Source organism: Haliotis asinina, chromosome 1 (genome assembly GCF_037392515.1).
Source record: "Haliotis asinina isolate JCU_RB_2024 chromosome 1, JCU_Hal_asi_v2, whole genome shotgun sequence".
NCBI lineage: Eukaryota > Metazoa > Mollusca > Gastropoda > Lepetellida > Haliotidae > Haliotis > Haliotis asinina.
Genome location: NC_090280.1, coordinates 23,271,658 through 23,291,213, shown reverse-complemented (window position 1 = coordinate 23,291,213; position 19,556 = coordinate 23,271,658). Strand labels below are relative to the sequence as shown.

Below are 19,556 nucleotides of genomic sequence, written 5' to 3'. Positions count from 1 at the left end.
ATGATAATATGATGGAATAGTTTTCTTGCGGCTTCCAGAATAATAAGGACAAATAAGGAAAAAATGGTACTCATCCTCGATTTGCTGCAATTGGTACTTAGTGCATAATAACATTCTTTTCTCAACAGTTTTATCAAACCTATACTGTTGAGTATTTAACTTATTTAAAAGACAACGAAACTTACATAGGATTCTTCTCAAATCGTGTCTGTCAGCAGGTGCGGCTATGTATTTCTCAGGACCCAAAAAGTGAGAATTACTAATCTTAGAATGTCAATCTTGAAACTGGATATCTTCACAACGTTGTTGAAACTGCTTAATAAATATGCCAGCGTGACCACAATCCTGGGCGACCCATACATATGAGAAACCAGTGTACCAAAGTAATAATCTAACTTGTGACACCCAATTTATTATCCCATTTTTGTCGTATATCTTGAGCATCTCATAACAGGCTTTTCGATATCCTGTATGTTCCATGTATAATAGTCGACACCGGTGCTTGATACAGCGAGTATAATATTTAACACAAAGCGGGTGTCTGCCTGTCTGACCAAGAATGGCATTTGTGGAAACAGCTTTACTGATACCTAGATTTATAATTTCAGTTTTAATATTTGCCAAGACATTTCTCATGGGCCATTGTGGTGAAAAACATAATCTGTTGCCAAATCAGTGTTGTTGATATACTATATGTACTGTGAGTAAAGCTCAAAGCTTTTCGTTACCAGCGTCCGCTCGCTGAAAGGACATACTGTTCGGTGACTGCATTCGCCGGGTATGTAGAGGGCAAGCAGGAACATATCTCATAACTGTCGATATCAGTACAGTCCTCTGTAAAAGAGGACATTGTGGAAAATATTTCCTGTTCACACCTATTGCAGTACTCTTATTTTTCCAGCTGAAATTGTAAGAATTTGCAGATGTTGAACTATATAGGCTTCGCCTGATACTTTGATCCTCTGTTGAAGAAGTGAAGGGTGGAGAGACGTGTAGATGTGGAACTGTACCGTCGGTTTAGGTTTCACTTGGTACTGTGGTCCTCTGTTGTGGAAGATGAAGAGTGGAGAGATGTCCAGATATGGAACTGTACCGTCAGTTTAGACTTCACCTGTTACTGTGGTCCACTGTTTAGGGCTAGGAAGGGCGAAGACACTTGTAGAAGTGGACCTGTACCGTCAGTTTGGGTTTCGCCAGGTACTGTGGTCCTCTGTTGAGGAAGATGAAGGGTGGAGAGACGTGTAGATGTGGAATTGTTCCCTCAGGAGTCGCTCGTAATCGTGTAGAGGTAAGATATCGTTGTTGGAAGCACGAGATACATCACTGAAGTCATGGGATAATCTCTCTGCCATCACAGTAAGATAGTCACCACATCTGTAATTACAACAGTACACTTATATTTCTATAGATGATCCTGATGGTTGTTGTTCGTTGTTTAACGCCACACTCAGTAATACTTCAGCTATATGGCAGCTGTCTGTAAATAATGGAGTCTGGACCAGACAATCCAATTATCAACAGCATAAGCATCGGTCTACCAAATTTCGTTGTTTCTTTAAATATGATGTTAGTCTTCTGATATAAGTCGATCAAATAGTCTTTACATAGACATGAGACAGCAGCTGGGCAAGAAAAAAAGATTCTACTCCATACTACTCCAACATTAAAGATACAAAAGTAAATATATGTACCTTCTTCCCTGGTAATCTGAAAACGAAACAAAGGGAACACTTAAAATGAATTAATCGTCTACATTGCCACTTACTGAACACGAGTAGGTGAGTGAGTATTGTTTTTTCTCTGCTTATGACAATATTCATAAAATATCACCGATTGGACAGACAGACTGCGTGTAGTTTCATGTCACCTTTACCTATACTGCTTCACACATTATTAGGTGTCTTCAGCGTGGCGAATGATCGCTTTAACTTTAGGCTACTGCACTGACCTTTACTGAATCCAAACAACAACGAATAAAAGAGACATTTGCATTTGTAACAAGCATAGGTTGCACAGGATCAGTTCTAACCCGGATCTCCAAGGTGTATTGTAAGACAGTGTATGGTTTGCAGTCATTATCATCTCATCCAACCGGGTACCCCTTCATTGATTGGTAAATTATACTGAAATCGCTGAAGAAATCAGCTAGCGTTATTCGCCTGTTATGACGAGCATACCAGTGGGTTGCTGAAGACCAATTCACTTTGGGGCAAAGGATAAGGGCGTGCTGCTTGAGGTTTGTTGGTTTATGGGGGAGAGTGAACTGATGACTTAATGCATTTGATTCATTTGATGAAAAATATGCATGCATTCTTTGTACCTTTCACGTCCTTGCAGACAAGAACAGCGACTGCTGCCACCACAACTGCCACAGCAGTCAGCATAACGGAGTAGACAGCTACGATGGGGACGATGTCGTCTACGTTGACATCACCTCCTGATATAACACATGTATTTAGTATTGGACACATATGAGATCCGTCGTTAATATTCCTTATTACTTTCAAATCACAGATACTGATTGTAGTACATTTGGAAGAAATACTTTTTGTATATTTTTCGAAGATACTGCAATTCATAACAAAGTAACAGATCCCTGTCTTCATCACAAAACATCTACTGAAGCGAGAGATGGACAATGGAAAAAGAATCATTCGTGAGGTATGAAATATTACCTCATTCCTACTAAACACTGAATATATTCCTGACATCAATAATCGCCAACTAAGAGTTTTTAAAACTAAGCAAAATTGTATTTGTTCTATGACCAACTTGTCAAAGAAACTACGATTCTTTATAAACCATGTGTCTGCATCACATAAAAGGAAAAGGAAGCAAGCAATTACTGAAGGAGGAAGAATTATCCGTGAGGCATGACCGGAAACATGACCGTTACATCTATCCAGGCTAGTGGATCTTTTATCACTGTACCCTGGTTACGTTTCGTGGAAATTAAGAAGTGTCATATAGACGCGTCATGACACCAGAACACATAAGAATGTGACTAAGGGATTTCATGTTTTTATCGGATTTAATTTATAACAGGAATTATGAATAATAAAATCGTAATAATTAATAAGACTCATATGGCAACATTTCTTGGCTCCGAATTGACACAGTTCACAGTCCTTTCACAGCATGATCGTAGTTAACCTTGAGACACCAACCTTCTATTTCCTGGTAGCTGCTGTCATTTTCACCTTCCCTGTGATACGATACCAGACTGATGAAAGTGATTATTGAACACGAGGAAAATGTGAGGAAATGAATATTAAACGTGATGATAATTAGGTCCACACAAAGTCACTGACACAAAATATTACATTATGATGTGGATTTTGTGTCGTTTCACTCTGAAGTCATTCAAGGTCACACCGTTTTGTGGAGAATAAATGAGTGAGTATTGCTACATGTCGCAATAATTTGGCAGCTATTCGAGGCGAGGAACTGTTTATTCATTTCATTTGAAACTCACCGATAATCAGCGTATCCTGTCTCTGAAAGTTACAATATTCTGTGGTTAATGATGAACTCAAAGAGATGGTTCATTGTCCACCCTTAATGATTTTATTACTGCACGCCGATATGCGACTTTGGTACTCTTTAAACACGTTTCAGAAATTACAAGTGTACAAGAAACTGCGCTGAAATAAGTAACCACCATTTGTCGTGAATGTTCAGATGTTCAGAATGAATAAAGAAAAACAGGAACTGTTACTCATAAGTGATACATTAAGTATTTAATGATTCATGGGTACCCTTTTAACCTTTGAAGAAACGTCTTCTGATGTATTACATATTTCATTTAATATGTTAGAAATGACTTATGACACCAACCTTCTATCTCCTGGTAGCCCCCGTCTTCTCCTGAGTCCCGGGTGTATGTGACAATGCTGAGGACAGAATTTTACAAAGGTTAAAGTTTGTCCAAACAGACAGTCAAACACACTGGAATGTAATTGCTTCACAAAATCTATTACATACATGTACACGTGCTGGGAATTTCATAACTGTAGTTTCCTAACGACAGTGATATAACGGGAAATGTTTTTACACCGGCAAGACAGACTTTCAGAAAACATGAAAAACATGTTGATTCGGTGCTAACATGTACATTCATCAAAATTGTTTTAGTCCACTAGTGAGGACGTAAGTGACCACTGGGGAAGTAAAGACCAAGAAAGACCAATGACCTTGATGATCGAGTCCTGATTCGTCTGGAAACATGTAATACCATGACACAGACAGAAGAACTCTGTCAGTAATAAAGACTGGCGAGTCCGACTCTCCACTAGTTTTGTTTGCTTACTTGTTTTTCTTAATGTTGCACACGACACTATTTCATCTATATTATGGACCAGACAATGAAGTGATGAACAGTATGAGTATCGATCTTTGCAACTGAGATACAATGGCATGTGTTAACCAAATAAACGAGCCTGTCCACCCTATCCCGTTAGTCGCCTCTAACAGACATAGGTTGACTCACCCGGATTTCACGGGTTTCTATCCAGTACCATTAGAATGAGACTGTAGCTGCGGTTCTGAAGAACAGTCACCGATCGACGTTATCAACAGGAAGTATACCGCTGTCGTGCCACATTTTGTAAGCCATAATTTGACGATATCAATCAAATCGAAAGTCTTTCGATTAGTTCTATAAAATGAATGGTAGATGATTCGAGACTTGATTCCCATTTATTAGGAGACTGAGGGATGTTAGCCATGAGACAGGCATCTAGGTACTAATGTGGTCTCTAGCACAGGCACTTGTGTCATTGCGAGGATTAAAGATTGTTTTAAATATGAACATTTTGAGATGACCCACGACTTGAAACTCTTCACAGTACATTATATCTAGACATAATGTACTGTGAAGCGTTTCAAGTCACCTGTGGTCGCTAGTGGTGATTCGTCTACTGCTAAACACATATAAGATGATACACGACCTGACAAATGACCCCAATTTGCATACTTGGGAACGCCCCACAGAACGATCCACTTGAAACAAGAGGGAGACAGGTTGTCTGGTAAATATCGAGAAGTTCATTTTCCCCGTGCGTTTCACGCATGAATTGTTATAGCACACTCGATTTGGGAACAGGTACAATCCCAACGAATTGAATCAACAAAATATACTGAGCAAATATGTTTAGGACCACCGATCCATTAACGAAGCAAATGACATTTTCCTGGGTTTTTTTTTAAACAAAATTGTTGAATATCTAAAATGCTTGTCAATGCCCCAATCATCTATATGTCTTCGTCTTAAGTAAAGGTTAGCGTGGAATATCAGTATCTTATGCCTGAAATTGCAGTCTTATCATTCGAAGGAATATGCGGTGTTGTTTTAATGGGTAAAGTTGACTTTTCGTCTGCTAAATATTAAATAGATAATAACTACATATAGTTAACTGTGTTTCATTTAACTTTTTGATATGTTTATATCTGTTTAACAGTATTGAGACAGGTGTAAAACAGTAGCGAGACAGGTGTTAATCAGCAGCGGTGTTGATTTCATGTCACGGTTAGCATGTATTGCACGTGCATAATCGTCAAGCTACCTGCAGCAGCCAAGTGTACTCGCCCAATTCGTTGTACCACCTCTCTTGTCACAAATGCGTTTAGTGTGCAGGATCATCTAATATGTGTCTAGCAGTAGTAACCACAACCATGATTTGAGAAATGCGTCACAACCCAGTCGGTGACGCACTGATAGGAACCATACTTCCAGTCGATGTTGACGTTCACGTTTGTGTGTGTAGACAAGACTGGTCGTGCTTCGTACTTATCAAGTAAAAAAGTGGTTGTACTGGATTAATATACTTGTGCATACATAAACGTCAATAGAGATGAAAACTCAGTACGTATTTATTCCCAGCCACCAGCAGCCTGATCTGTGGTATACTATCAATTAAGACTGTGTCAGAAAATGTCAAAGCCATTATACTCACCGATTAAGAATGTATCCCCTCCCTGAAAGGGAGTAGACAATTACACGTGCAAAATGTTACACGACAAATATACGATCAACGAATTATTGGTGTAGTTGCACACAGAGGAATCATAAATACCAAATTTAATTTTGCAGAACAATTCTAGACTCTTTACACAATTGTTAGGTCAGGAAACGGAGCAAAATATCAAGTAGATACAACACAGGTGGCGGTTATTTCACATGACTTCTCGGATGAGTTTATGTCACTCAATAATCGTGTCTCTTAAAGGGTATAAACACTGCATTAAAGGCTTTACTCAGGTTCCTTTTCGCCACAAAGAGGCGACTTTCTTCCTTTCTTGTTAACATCAGTGCCTGAATACCGTGCTATTAAGATTGCAGAGAATAACACATGCAGGGAATAATCGCAACACACCTTAAAGTACTAAATTTTGCAACTGAGTGAGTGAGTTTAGTTTTAGCAACATTTCGGCAATAGGACAGGACAACAGTAATGGGTTTCAAATATTTTTCCTATGTCGCTATGTCGGAAATCGAACCCGGGTGTTTGGCGTGATGGGCAAATGCTGTAACCACTAGGCTACCCCACCGCCCCTACTTGCACTTGGAAGTGCGAAAGAAGTGCTTCTGAACGTATACATTCCATGGTTATAAGATCAAGCTGGATCATGGCATAGCATAAATTTAATAATACCACGTACAGACAAACATGAACGCAGGATTCTAAAATACCGTGGTGGAACACTTTTTCATTCACTCTCACATCACACCGTATTACCCCCGAGTCTGTGTTTTCTACAAACAACAACTATGACGACAACGGCGATGACCACGATCAGGACCAAACAGACAGCAGCCACGGGGACCATGGAAACGACACCAAATTCATTAAGCTCACGTGCTGAAACATTTAATATGTACCATGCACTTTAGTATGTGTTTAATCCTGTTTTGAATGCAAATATGCAATGCCTTATCTACTATATCGGCAATACCGTATCCACTTTCTGTACGTGTGCATGGCACTTTCTTTCTTTGGATGTCTCTCAGTATTCCACAATACGTAATATTACAAAGGGTATACGGTGGCACTTCCAAACGACATCTATAATAATATTTCTTTTTGTCACGTTGCACATCATGGTTTCTTTCATAGTATATTTTCAGTTTATAGGACAAACAGAAAAAACATTTGAGATTGTAGGACTGACTGTCTGACTTCTTTTGGTTTTACGCCGCTTTCAGCAATATTCCGGCAACATCACAGCGGGGTCCACCAGACATGGGCCTCATATATTGTACCCATGTGGAGATTCGAACCTAGGTTATCGGCGTGACGAGTCAACGCTCCTGGGATTGTAGCTGATAACTGAGAACCTTGGCGTAATGTTTCTATTGCATAATGGTCAAAATTGAATTCTTAATGAGTACTACGGGTTGAAATGATCACTAATTGTGAATAGTGTCAGGTTTTGTCCAAATACAGCTTTAAATGTTGCATATTCTGTTACTAAAGAATGTGTGCAGCTCTTACTGATGACCTCCAGTGTAAGGTTGCGTGATGTACTCCCATGGGTGTTGTTGACATGACACGTGTACTGTCCAGACACAAACACATCTACAGCTGCTATAGACAACACAGCCTCCCTGTGTCCTGTAATCACCACCTGTCTGGATATCTCCATCCAGGTTACAGAACAGGCAGGGTAACAGTCAGCAGAACATCTCACTGTTACAGGTTTCCCTTCCTCTATCTGCAGCTTGTCCCTTGTGCCGTCAAACTGTATCTGGTCAGGTCCATCTGGAATGCATGTGAGATGGTCAGAAATAATAATTTGAAATTTTCTTCTGTCATAACCATGCCACCATATATCTAGTGTGGCTGTCTTCCAAAGGGATTCAAGATTGAAGAATGATATTTGATTATAACTAGAATCCCAACCTCGAGTCTACTGATATCACACACGTTGATAAAACTAAAGATATCCTGGGAACGCCTTTGTAACTCTATCAATATATAGACTCTGTTTATATAATTGATATCAGTAGAGGCGAAGGTGATAATCTCTATTTATGCGTATATGTGCAGAATGGCTGAGCAATTGCAATATGATAAGGTGTGATGATGAATCGGATCGGAATTTCTCTGGCGATATCTCGAGACACAATAGCTCGGGTCTTTCCATAAATAATCCGTTTCAGGAAGTTTGTAGTTTCTGTGTATAATCGAATGGGCAAGCTTCATGTTCACTTGAAGTTAGGCATCAAACGTTGATAGTGACAGCACATGAAGTAGAATAAGATTTTTTGAGGATTATATATGAAGAAACATCTAGCTTCTAGTTATTGTTTCAACATTACTCAAACTGAACTCACATAAAACACTGAGTGTGTATCCCCGACTCCAGTCTGACAGTAGTCCTTCTTCTCCAGATTGACAAGAGTACTCTCCCTTGTCCTCCTTGGTGACGTAGTCTATGGTCAGGAATTGTCCGTCCACGTGCACTCTGTTGTCTACCCTGCTGTCTACACTCCTGTTGTTTCTCCTCCAGGTGTAGGACGTGTTCAGAGTATACGGGTACAGAGACTGGTCTGTAGGAAGACTCCGGAAGGTTGTGGAGCAGGTCAGGTTGACAGGATCACCGGATACAGGGTCAGCGACAGTCGTGATGATGTTTGGTTTTGATGGTTTCTCTGTGAAAAGATGAATGGAAATGGTTGTAATCTTGTCCTTATTCTTATCAATTATGAATGATATATGAATTTGTACGATAGATTCAGTGACATTAAGTCATCATATGCCAGAATGTCGTTTGAGCGGAGAGTATATATGAATTGATCTTAGTGAACGTCATTCCCGACATAACTTCTATCCATTCCCAAGGAAGCAATAACAGACGGATAATGAATGTAGTGAGGCAGAATCGCTGACCACATCCGTGGTACTGTCCATAAAACGTCTGTAGGGAGAGAGGAAGGTCAGGTGTTATAAAGCGTCTGCACGGAGAGAAGGTCAGGTGTTATAAAGCGTCTGTAGTGAGAGGGGAAAGTCAGGTGTTACAAAACATCTGTAAGGAGAAAGGAAGGTCAGGTGTCATAAAACACAAGCAACACCTTCATGAAAGTGCCATGGAAGAAGATTGGCCAGTGTGCTAGTTTACCCTTCAACAATAATAAGATATATTTATTTCATCTGGATTCTTTTACAGGATGAAGCTTTATAGCTTCATCGCTAACGTAATTAGTTCTTGCAATGACGTCTGTGTAAACGACATTAAACTATAATGCTATAATGATAAAACTTCCTGTGTAAGTATGGATTATTATTTCGCAGATTATCTGCCTGTGACCGTCAAATTTCTATCAATCTGTCTCAAAAACACACGCTTTTGATGCGGAATTTATGTTTATATTTGGTACTCAGATTGTCTTCACACTTACGCAGTACAATAAGAAGTCGAGTCCTAAGAGACATGCGACTGTTAGGGGTGGTTAAGTTGTAGACTCCGGCGTCCTGTACGTCAACACTGTGGAATGTGAGACTGACTAGCTTCCTCCCCTCCATAGATGTACTGACATTCAGCTGAATCCTCGTCCCGTTCTCTGTGTGTGTGTTGACAATTGTAGACAGAAGCTTATTTTCATCCACAATGAACAGGACAGTGGAATCATTTCTGTTGGGTTTCTGTTGTTTGTATGTGATAGATGTTATCTTAAAATTCTCAGCTGACTGACTGACACTCCAGGTCACGTTGACATTTTGTCCGACACGGGCCACAGTTTTGGTATAAGAAGCTGAAACATGTCAGCATAATTAGTACACGATACAGAACAGAAACATAAAGGCCAACTTTGAAAAATAAATACGCGTAATTGCATATTTGATTCCATTTTGATTGATACAAAGATGACATTATGGTGATAATCACATAATGCTAATTGCCCTGTCGTAAGATGCCCGCTCAGTGAGCTGTCGATCATCACTTCTCTGTACTATGTTATGTGGATTTCTCTGCCATTCTTCCCACAATGCATTGTAAACGTGTTTCAGTCTTATGTTGACCTCAATGCAAACACTAAGATGCTGTATCGGATTAAGATCCTACGATGTCTGCCGTTTGAAAAATATGGTCCCTGCACCAGTTCCCTGAACCGCCACCCTGTAGATCTTCCCAAGGATATGATTCCCCACGCTATCACACTTTCGACACCAAACCTGTCGACCTGTCGTAAAGTGCTCAATACCTTCATTTGACGTCAGACGACAGGCTACCAACAATTTCAGCATTGAGGGAGAATTCACGAATCATCATTGCTCCTGACATAAGGCCATTTTCTCCACACATGCAAGGTGTTGCTCCATGCTGCACGTCGGCGTCGTCGGTGCAGACTTCTCAACAAAGGCGGGATCGGGTGGTCAGGCTCGCTGACTTGGTTGACACATGTCATCGGTTCCCAGTTGCATAGACCGATGCTCATGGTGTTGGTCACTGGATTGTCTGGTCCAGACTCGATTATTTACAGACCGCCACCATAGAGCTGGAATATTGTAAAGTGCGGCGTAAAACTTAACTCACTCACCTTACTCACTCCCTACTCAACAAAGGAACAAATACTTTGGTGTCTAATTTCATGTTGTTTGGTCGATCAACAGCACATAGAATACACTTGTCCAGCAGTATCGTTAGTGGTATATGGCGGTGAGGTTGATAAAAGACACGATTGTTGCGATGTTTTGCAAGTTATATCGCAGCAATATCGTGACGAGAACTATTTCATTTATATCAATATTAAAATCAATATAATTTTAACGTAAAGCTGTCATCACTGGACAGTAAAAATATTAGATTATCACGTCTCTTAATTTGAAACTAGTACGCTATCATACAGACTATCACTAGAGACAGAAGAATGGGCTATAGATGGGCTATACACCGACAGCTGAAGGTTGATCACAATACTACAGACTATCACTAGAGACGGAAGAATGGGCTATAGATGGGCTATACACCGACAGCTGAAGGTTGATCACAATACTAGAGACGAGTGAGTGAGTGAGTGAGTGAGTGAGTAAGTAGTTTAGTTTTGCGCCTCTTTTCGCAATATTCCAGCAATAGCTGAGAACATTTGAAATTGGCTTCACACATTGTACCCATGTTGGGAATCGAACCCACATGGAAGGCCTTACCCACAAGGCTACCCCACATTCATGATTGCTTTGAGGTGGTTAATTTAACGAGATATGGTGTTCTTGTGTACGTTGATGTGATTTGCAAATCCGGTCTGGTACGTTCCAGCTTCGAGACTTCGTGATGGGATGTTGCGATTGGCATCTATTTCGTCTTTTCACCAATTTCATGAAGTCAACAAATGTACAACAGACGTTGACTTTCGTTATCACTGATATTTGTAGCAGCACATGATTGCCACAAGCCGCTTCTAATTTTAATGGCAGTTTTCTGAAGTACCGTAAACATGCCACGAACGTTTAAAACATTCGTTTGGATTTACGAACGTCTGACTATCGTATTTTGATGAAAATATTCCATTCGTACAGTATAAACCGCGTCTTAAAAAAAAATACGATCTCATTATCTTCCATTCTAGACGAATGTACATCATAAAACCAACCGCTATCATGTCCTTTAGGACGTTTTGAAGATTTTGTGATCTGATATGTCTTTATCTAGTTACATGTCCTCACAAGACTTCTTTATCATACAGAAATGGCGGCGGGGCAGCCTAGTGGCTAAAACTTTCACTGGCCCCACCGAACACTCGGGTTCGATTTTCTACATGGGTTCATTGTGTGAAGTTCATTTTCCGTCTCCCTTGCTGTGATATTGCTGGAATATTGCCAATTAGAGGGGCGTAAAACCAAACTCAATCAACACTGACCATGATATAAAAGTATGGTTCTCAGTTGGGAGCTTGGTGTCCCGGTTTCAGATTTCGGCCAAGAGCATGTGTGAATGAATTACTAAAAAAATAGTTATGATAACAGTTATGTTCACAAAAGGATCGCATTCTGACCAAGCTTCCTGGGCCTTCTTTCTGACCTCGTGTAAGATATAACACATTTTACCTCATATTGTGGAAGGAGGCGAGTAATATGGAGTGGACAGACAATGGCTTGTTGCCCAGCAACACCGACCTTGCACATCGTATTAATCGTTGATGATTACTTCAGTTAGAGTTCTGTCGAATGTTTCGAAAAACAAAACACCAAATAAGTTCAAACGTTTCTGCCAAAATATGACAAACTTAGAACACACCTTATACCTAACTGGAATGATAAAAAGTAAAGATAAACGCTTACCAGCAAATTCCAGTGTGCATCCAAAGAAGATCACAGTTTTCAGACAAAAAAAATGAAAAAAACATAATAGGTGTGTTTTCTTCCAGTGCGTTGACTACCACAGAACACTTCAGATGATTCATATAACTATTTGTTAGCCAGGACTGTGATGAAGTATTTCCGTGTTATTAAGGGTCATCGTTGCGCTATTAAAACGTTTTAATATGTGGAGGAAATGGGGAGCGAAAACTGCATACAGACACCGTGTTGTAACCAGTGAGAAACACAGGAGGATCTGTTGCATTACTCATACGTTCTCGTTGTTGCACGCCCTTGTGTGTCCTTGTATATACTGGCAATCAAGGCTACTAATGGAATCGGGTGGGCAGGCTCGCTGATTTGGCTGACACGTCATCGAATCCTAATTGTGTAGATCGATGGTCATGCTGTTGCTCACTGGTTTATCTGGTCCAGACTCGATTATTTATACACCACCGCCATATAGCTGCACTATTGCTGAGTGTGACGTTGAACATCCAGGCAACCATGTTTATTATCATCAGGATCATTGTCATGTGAATGGTGTGTCTTCTTTAGGTTTTAGTTTTAAAGCCAGTTTCAGTGTATACGTTTCATCATCCGAGCTGCCCGCCTACCACAGAGTATCACAAAGAAGATGCTAGAAACTGAAAGGTACCAATTGGAAAGGTACTCAGATGATATACTCCAGCAGAAAAACTGAAAGATTATTTTTTTATCACGATTGCCCATGCGCCATGCTGTCTTGGCAAATATTAAAACTGACATTATGCTTTTGACATTCCTAGATACAAATCATTTGGTCAATGCTGAAAAATGCCTGTTGTCATTCGTTATCACTTTTGTGTAACATATCGTAATAGCACAGAACCTTGTATGACCAGCCGGTTGATAGACCCGGGCCCATTGTACCACTCACCTAGGTGATGTCTGGGTCGACTTCTGACAAAGGAACTCTGGGACCACCTGCATAGGCTTCGTTCAAACCAAGGGTACAATCTAACTTGGTTCGTTATTGATTCCTCAGCGTTTCGAATGCCGGTCAAATAATTGGTGTGGTTAAAGTTAGCACCAATGTTGAATCGCCATCATGTATGTTCTAACCGACTACGCCTTGCTATGTCAAGAGAAATTCATTTATTACTGTCGACTAAATCAGTTCAGAAAACAATGAACTTCTTCGCCAACCAGAAACCAGTGCTTCCATGGCCTTTTAAGGCCACACATTAAAACTCAATCGATCACCTTTGGGATTATCTCGATCCACGGCTCCGACAACGTCTTCCACGAGCCGAGACGCTTCAACAACTACGACAAGCATTGCATAATGAATGACCTAGAATACCCAGGGCTGGGATCTTAACAGTTATTCTATGTCCAGGAGATGCCAAACAGTGCTCCAAGCGAGCGAAGGTCGCAACCGGTACTGACGTTAAAGACAGCGTCTAGTGTAGCGTTAGCGTCGTGATGACATAAACAGTAAGCTGAGTTTAGGCCTAAGTTAACAGGAGTTGTTTCTTATGAATACAGTAACTGAATAGGTCGGGCTCTTTGATATGTCTAACAAAGATCAAACAATTAAGGTAATTAAAAATTAAATATTTTAGTTTCAAGTCAAGTTTTTTTATCGTCTATAGGCCACAGGCCCGTATAACATACATATACAAAATGTACATACATTTACACATGTATACAAAGCATTGTATACAGATGGTTGAGTTTACAACGCATGGTTATAACGATACAGTACATGAAGAAACCATACAACAGTGTAATATCTTAATGAGTTGGCAAGTATTTTGATTCTCTTGGTTCATACACATGGCATACACATGTACATTGGTGCTTGTGAGGGATGCACATCTCCATAGTGCCAAGTCTTTAATTAAACGTCTTTAATTAATAATACGATTTTCGTCTTATCTCCGTGTATTTATTGCATGTGAAGAAATAATGCACAACATTTTGACTGGATGACAACATGAGCACGAGGTACTGTCGACGATGTGTCTATCAAACCAATCAGCATTCAAATCACTACAACGGAAGCTTCTTACTCCCCAGTTTAGGTCAAACATGGGGAGTTATTTGGTTTTAATATCGAGCATTTTAATCGGGATAAAGTATAAATGCTAGTAATTGAATTTCAGAACTTAGGGAATTCCACAGTTGTATTGCATCAGGTAGATATGATCTGGCATATGCCTGACACCGATACTTTTGACGGTGTATCCCCACTATGCCCAATTTTCTTAAAACAACAAAATGCAGTCACCCGTAGAACAACAGGGGGATTAGTTACATAGTCTGTTTCAAGGTATGTCTGGAGACACCGTGACCACAAGTCTCACTAAATTGGTGAGCACATTTCAGAACAAATGTCCGTTATATTCGGACTTACGATATGACTTATAGGAATATGTACTAAACACTAATCCTTTTTCCCTCTCCTGTCACCTACCGACCACGCCGCATTCATACTTAGTAATGCTAAGATAATTAAACCTCTAGCTGCAATGGTTACGGAAATGTTTAATAGACGTAAACGCATATTGTAGTCCTGTACCTACACATATAACACTTTAATGGTGAACATGGGACTGGCGATACATTATTCACTATAACGTTTTCTTTCATTAATGGTGCTTATATACTGTGATAGATTATTCACTTCAAGCACTATACGTTCTGTAGTGTCTTGTGTCTCGTAGGCCATATGGCCGGATGTTATATTTTGTCAGTGTTTTAAATTATGTATGTATATTTTATGTATTCAAAACACGTGACACATAAATACAAATTTTCTCTCTTTTCTCTCTGTGAACACTAACAAATGTCACAGCCATGAATATGAATGATAAAACGATCCCCCAGTTCATCATTCACCATCATGGCTAATGCCCAACTAGGCGTCCAGTACGTCATAAATCCACAAGGTGGACAGACGTGTTGTAAGGCATTTCTTTTTGGTGTTAGCCCGATAGGTTACAAAACTTCATTTTTAGATAGTATTGAAGGCTTGTACAGCCTTTTTAGTAACAATCAATTGTAAGCCCGGGGATTTTTATTCTGGACAGACAATTATTTGTTAGAGTCTCACCTCTTTTGGCACATTTAAAAAATACAGCATATCAGTGAGCTTCTATATTATTGTAGCTACGCACGTGGTGGACACAATCTGATATATGACAGCTGTAAGTTTAGGATTAAGAACAGAAAGAATAGTAGACTACTGGAGATGCTGTGTCAAAGACTGCCGAGCGACTATGGATGAATGACTTAAATAAGAACCATCCTTCATCTGCAGAACTACGGCAAGCTGTGTCCATCAAGGAAGAGGTATTGAGACGTAAACAGTAAATTTCCTAACTCTGAAGGATTTTCTCCACCATGGAAGAAATTCTGTTCCGCAATACCTTGATTGCGTCTCTCATGAACTGGTGTTTCCAGATATGTTGATATGTTGTTATAACACTGCCACAGCGTATATAAAAAAGGTGGTCACAGAAGGAGTAAACCCTGCTGACATACTATTAGATCGCCAAATCACCACCGCGAGTTTGCTTATATTTCCCGAATGGTAGGTGGTGTCCAGGTATTGCTACATCAACACTGCGGATGTCTGCGTGCAGCCTTGCTTCTGTAAGACATTTAAAGTCAGAAGTCAAAATTCTGTGACAGGGAAATAAAGTTTGTCTTCCAATATGTATTATTTCAAAGGTTCTGAATAATTCTGCCCAGGATTAGGATGAATGTTGCCACAGCACAGAAGGACGGGAGACACTATTACAGACACATGGACTGTAGAGATACAAGAACCTAAAACTGAGTGTGGACTTCATTAATCGGTTTGCAAAATGTTGAACCCACTGCCGTCTTTATGGTCCACATTGGGCATGTTTTTAAAATGTACATCATGCTACAGGTGAAGATCAATACATTTGTGTATCAGTTATGTTATGTCCGAAGCACCCGTCTACTAAACGCGTTGGTAAAAGTAAACGTTGTGATGACAGAAGTGACTGTTATCTCAGGTCAAAAGTACCTGTAGTCAGAATGTGCTGGAAGTCAGAAGAAAGTGATAGAGTGATTATAGTGATAGAGTGAGTTAAAGTTTTAAAGCCACTTTGGCAATATTTCAACCATCTCGTGACTAAAACAGTTAATGCTATATAAATTTATTTCATTAAAAACTGTCACCAAACGGCAAGAACACAACTAGTATATCATGGTAAGGCATTAAAAACTATCATGTAGCTGAAAATTGTATACCAAGTAGGACATTAGAACATAGGAATGGGTTATAGATCTCCAGCAACTGGAGGTAGATGACTGGTCACAATATGAGCAATTATTGTATAGTGGTCTTGGATCTCCCAAGACAGCCAAAATTCACCTTTCAAAGTCGTTTATTAATACAAGCCACGTTGACAGCACCTGTGTAGGGTTAGAATCGATCGCCAGCAGCATTCCACGGGTCTAAAAACCTTTTGCAACATCATATATATCATTTCCAAAATCGTACCGACTTGTCGGCCATAGATGGCCTTGACTGAAATTAATTAACGAATTTACGTTTCGCTGTCTCGGGTGATCCATGATTTTGGCGTGAAATTGTGCAAGTAGCTGTTTTTGATAAGTCGTGGCGTCTAACGTTTGATATAAAGATCCCGTGAATACTGACTGTGAATACCGAGGTGTATGTACAGATTGTTTAGAGATGTATATGTGTGAATACCGAGGTGTATGTACAGATCATATCAGTGACGTATATGTATGAGTATCGAGATATATATGTGCTGTTTGTGTCTGTGACGTATACACGCGAATACCCAGATGTACAAAATGGTAATTCTGCTTAATGGTAATCTCCAAAATACCCAGTCTGGGGAATATGAGTGAGTTAGCTGGGTTTTACGCCACGATGTGAGGTTGTTCCCGGTAACTGGACAGCATCGCCCAAACGCAACAATGATCAACAGTAACGGGCGCCTACACGTGGACTCATAAACTGTGATGCGAGATCGTTTTTCGATTGTTGTCCGTCTTGTCTTTGTCTTCTTCCAGTAAACATCTTATGTTATATCTGTGTTGTGTTATGTGGGCCTGAAGACCTTACAATGGTGGCAACGGTGGCCGAGAAGAACTTACGAATTGCAACTTTATGGAGAATTACAAGGAATGTGCTCTTCGTCGAACTGTAACGTGAGTTTGTTCCATTTTGCCATTTTGACCTTGTGGTTGAACTGTTTCTTCTGTGTGATTGACATTGAACATTTAAGCAAGAATATGTTTCATTTCATCATGGCTGAAGGTGGTACAAGTCAAGAACATTCTGGCGATATCAAGCATTTCAAAATACCTATGTTTGACCCCCAAACGGTCAACTTTTGCGAACTTTATTGAAAATGTGTATGAAGTGAAAGCGTGGGGCCTAAACTGGAACTCTGATAAGAAGTTACGAGGGTTAGCTTTAGTACTTCCTGCAGGGTTTTGCTCACGAGTATTCAACGCTATTTCTGATGACTGACTATGCAACTCTGAAAGCCGCTTTGATTAAAGAACTTGATAGAACCCAAGAGCGTACTCAAATTGCTGCTAGGGACTTCAGAGACATGTGTCAAAAACCCTATGAATCGATCGATAATTTCGCACACCGTCTTCAGGTCAAGGTTGATGAAACATATCCCTCATTCGCAAAAGCTAACAAAAATGAACTTTGTGCTAAAAAATGTTTTGATGGTTTGTCAAGTAAGAAATTAAGAGAACAACTGAACATTGCCATTTGTCAACAATCTAAATCTCCAAAATGTGATGCTCTTGTAGAGATGGCAAGACGTTTTGTTGGTTCTGTGTGAGGACAGTGATAAGTCTGTGTTTCTTATCAAGTGTAATTATTGCAAGGTCATAAAGAGACAGTGTTACAAGAAGAAACGAGATATAGGTTCATCAAATATTCGTGGCAAGTTTTGTTCTTCAAAGTCAGCTGCTGATGGTCGTGATGCAGAGTCAAGTGATATGTCAAAGTTCAGGAACTGTCGGAAATATCGGCATATTGCATCCAAATGTCCAGATAAATCCCATGTGCGTTGTGTTTCGTCAGACACCAACAGTAACTTTCCTCCAATTTCTCAAAACTCACCAACCACACAAATCCGTCTTGGTAGCGAGTCTTTCACTGCAGTCATAGTGGAGCTAGCGTCTCGTGTATAAGTGTGTCTTTGCTTAAGAGAGCTTTTCCAAATGGTGTTTGTCTTGAAGAGACAAAATCTAAATTAACTGATCTGTCGGGTTCTTTGTGTGTTATCGGTGTGTTCGATACAACTACAAACATCAGTGGTGAAGTCCGTGATTGTAGATTCCATGTGTTGGATGTTCGTGATGACCATTTGTTGCTAGGATGGGACTTTATGTGTAGGTTCGAGGAAGTAGTCATAAAGCCAAAGGAAAAGTCGGCGGAATTTAGAAATTTAGTTACTGATGGCAGTGTACACACAGTTCATATTGCTGAAAGTACTACTATTCCAACAAGAAGTCAAATAATCTTGAGAGTAGCTATTGGTCAGTCTCATAGTGTGGCCGAAAATGTGATGCTAGAAAAACATTCTGAGTTTGAATCTAGGACTAGGTTGATAGTTGGTAGATCTGTTTCGGGAACTAATGGTGCTTATGTGACTGTCATGAATCCCGATGTTGTCAGCAAACGGGTTTATAGGTGTCCGACAGTAGGACAGGCGTCTAACATTGTCGGAAATCAATCTGTGAATGAATCTGTGTGTCTTTGGAATCTGGTTCCACAAATTGGAATATAGGTCCCATTGACAGTGAACACAAGTGACAATTATACAGTTTGTTGAAGCAATATGAGAAAAGCATCTTTCGTGGATTAGGTTTTGTGAAAGACTTTACCTATGAACTGAATCTTAAGGATGATGCTGATCTCAGTCAAGTGCGACATGGTCGACGTCATTTCAGTCCTCATATCGATGACATTGTCGACAAACAGACACACTCTATGATTGAACAGGACATCGTTGAACCAAGTACCTCTGCTGTGTTATCACCAATAGTTCTGGTACGCAAATCTGATTCATCACTGAGATTTTGTCTTGATCTACGTGCTATAAACAAGCAGACAAAAGATGAACATTTTCCATTAATGTCTCCAAATGAAGCCCTTGTGAGACTTCAGAATTCCAAATACTTTAGCTCACTTGACATGAATGCTGCTTACAATCAGATAAATCTTGCTGAGCAATC

The 19,556-nt window shown here is 39.9% G+C and overlaps 1 pseudogene; it reads right to left on the bottom strand.

Annotated features, from left to right (window-relative positions):
- Positions 1 to 1,178: 1,178 nt before the first annotated feature.
- On the bottom strand, positions 1,179 to 19,254 carry LOC137262228 (carcinoembryonic antigen-related cell adhesion molecule 1-like; annotated as a pseudogene).
- Between the last annotated feature and the right edge of the window lie 302 nt (positions 19,255 to 19,556).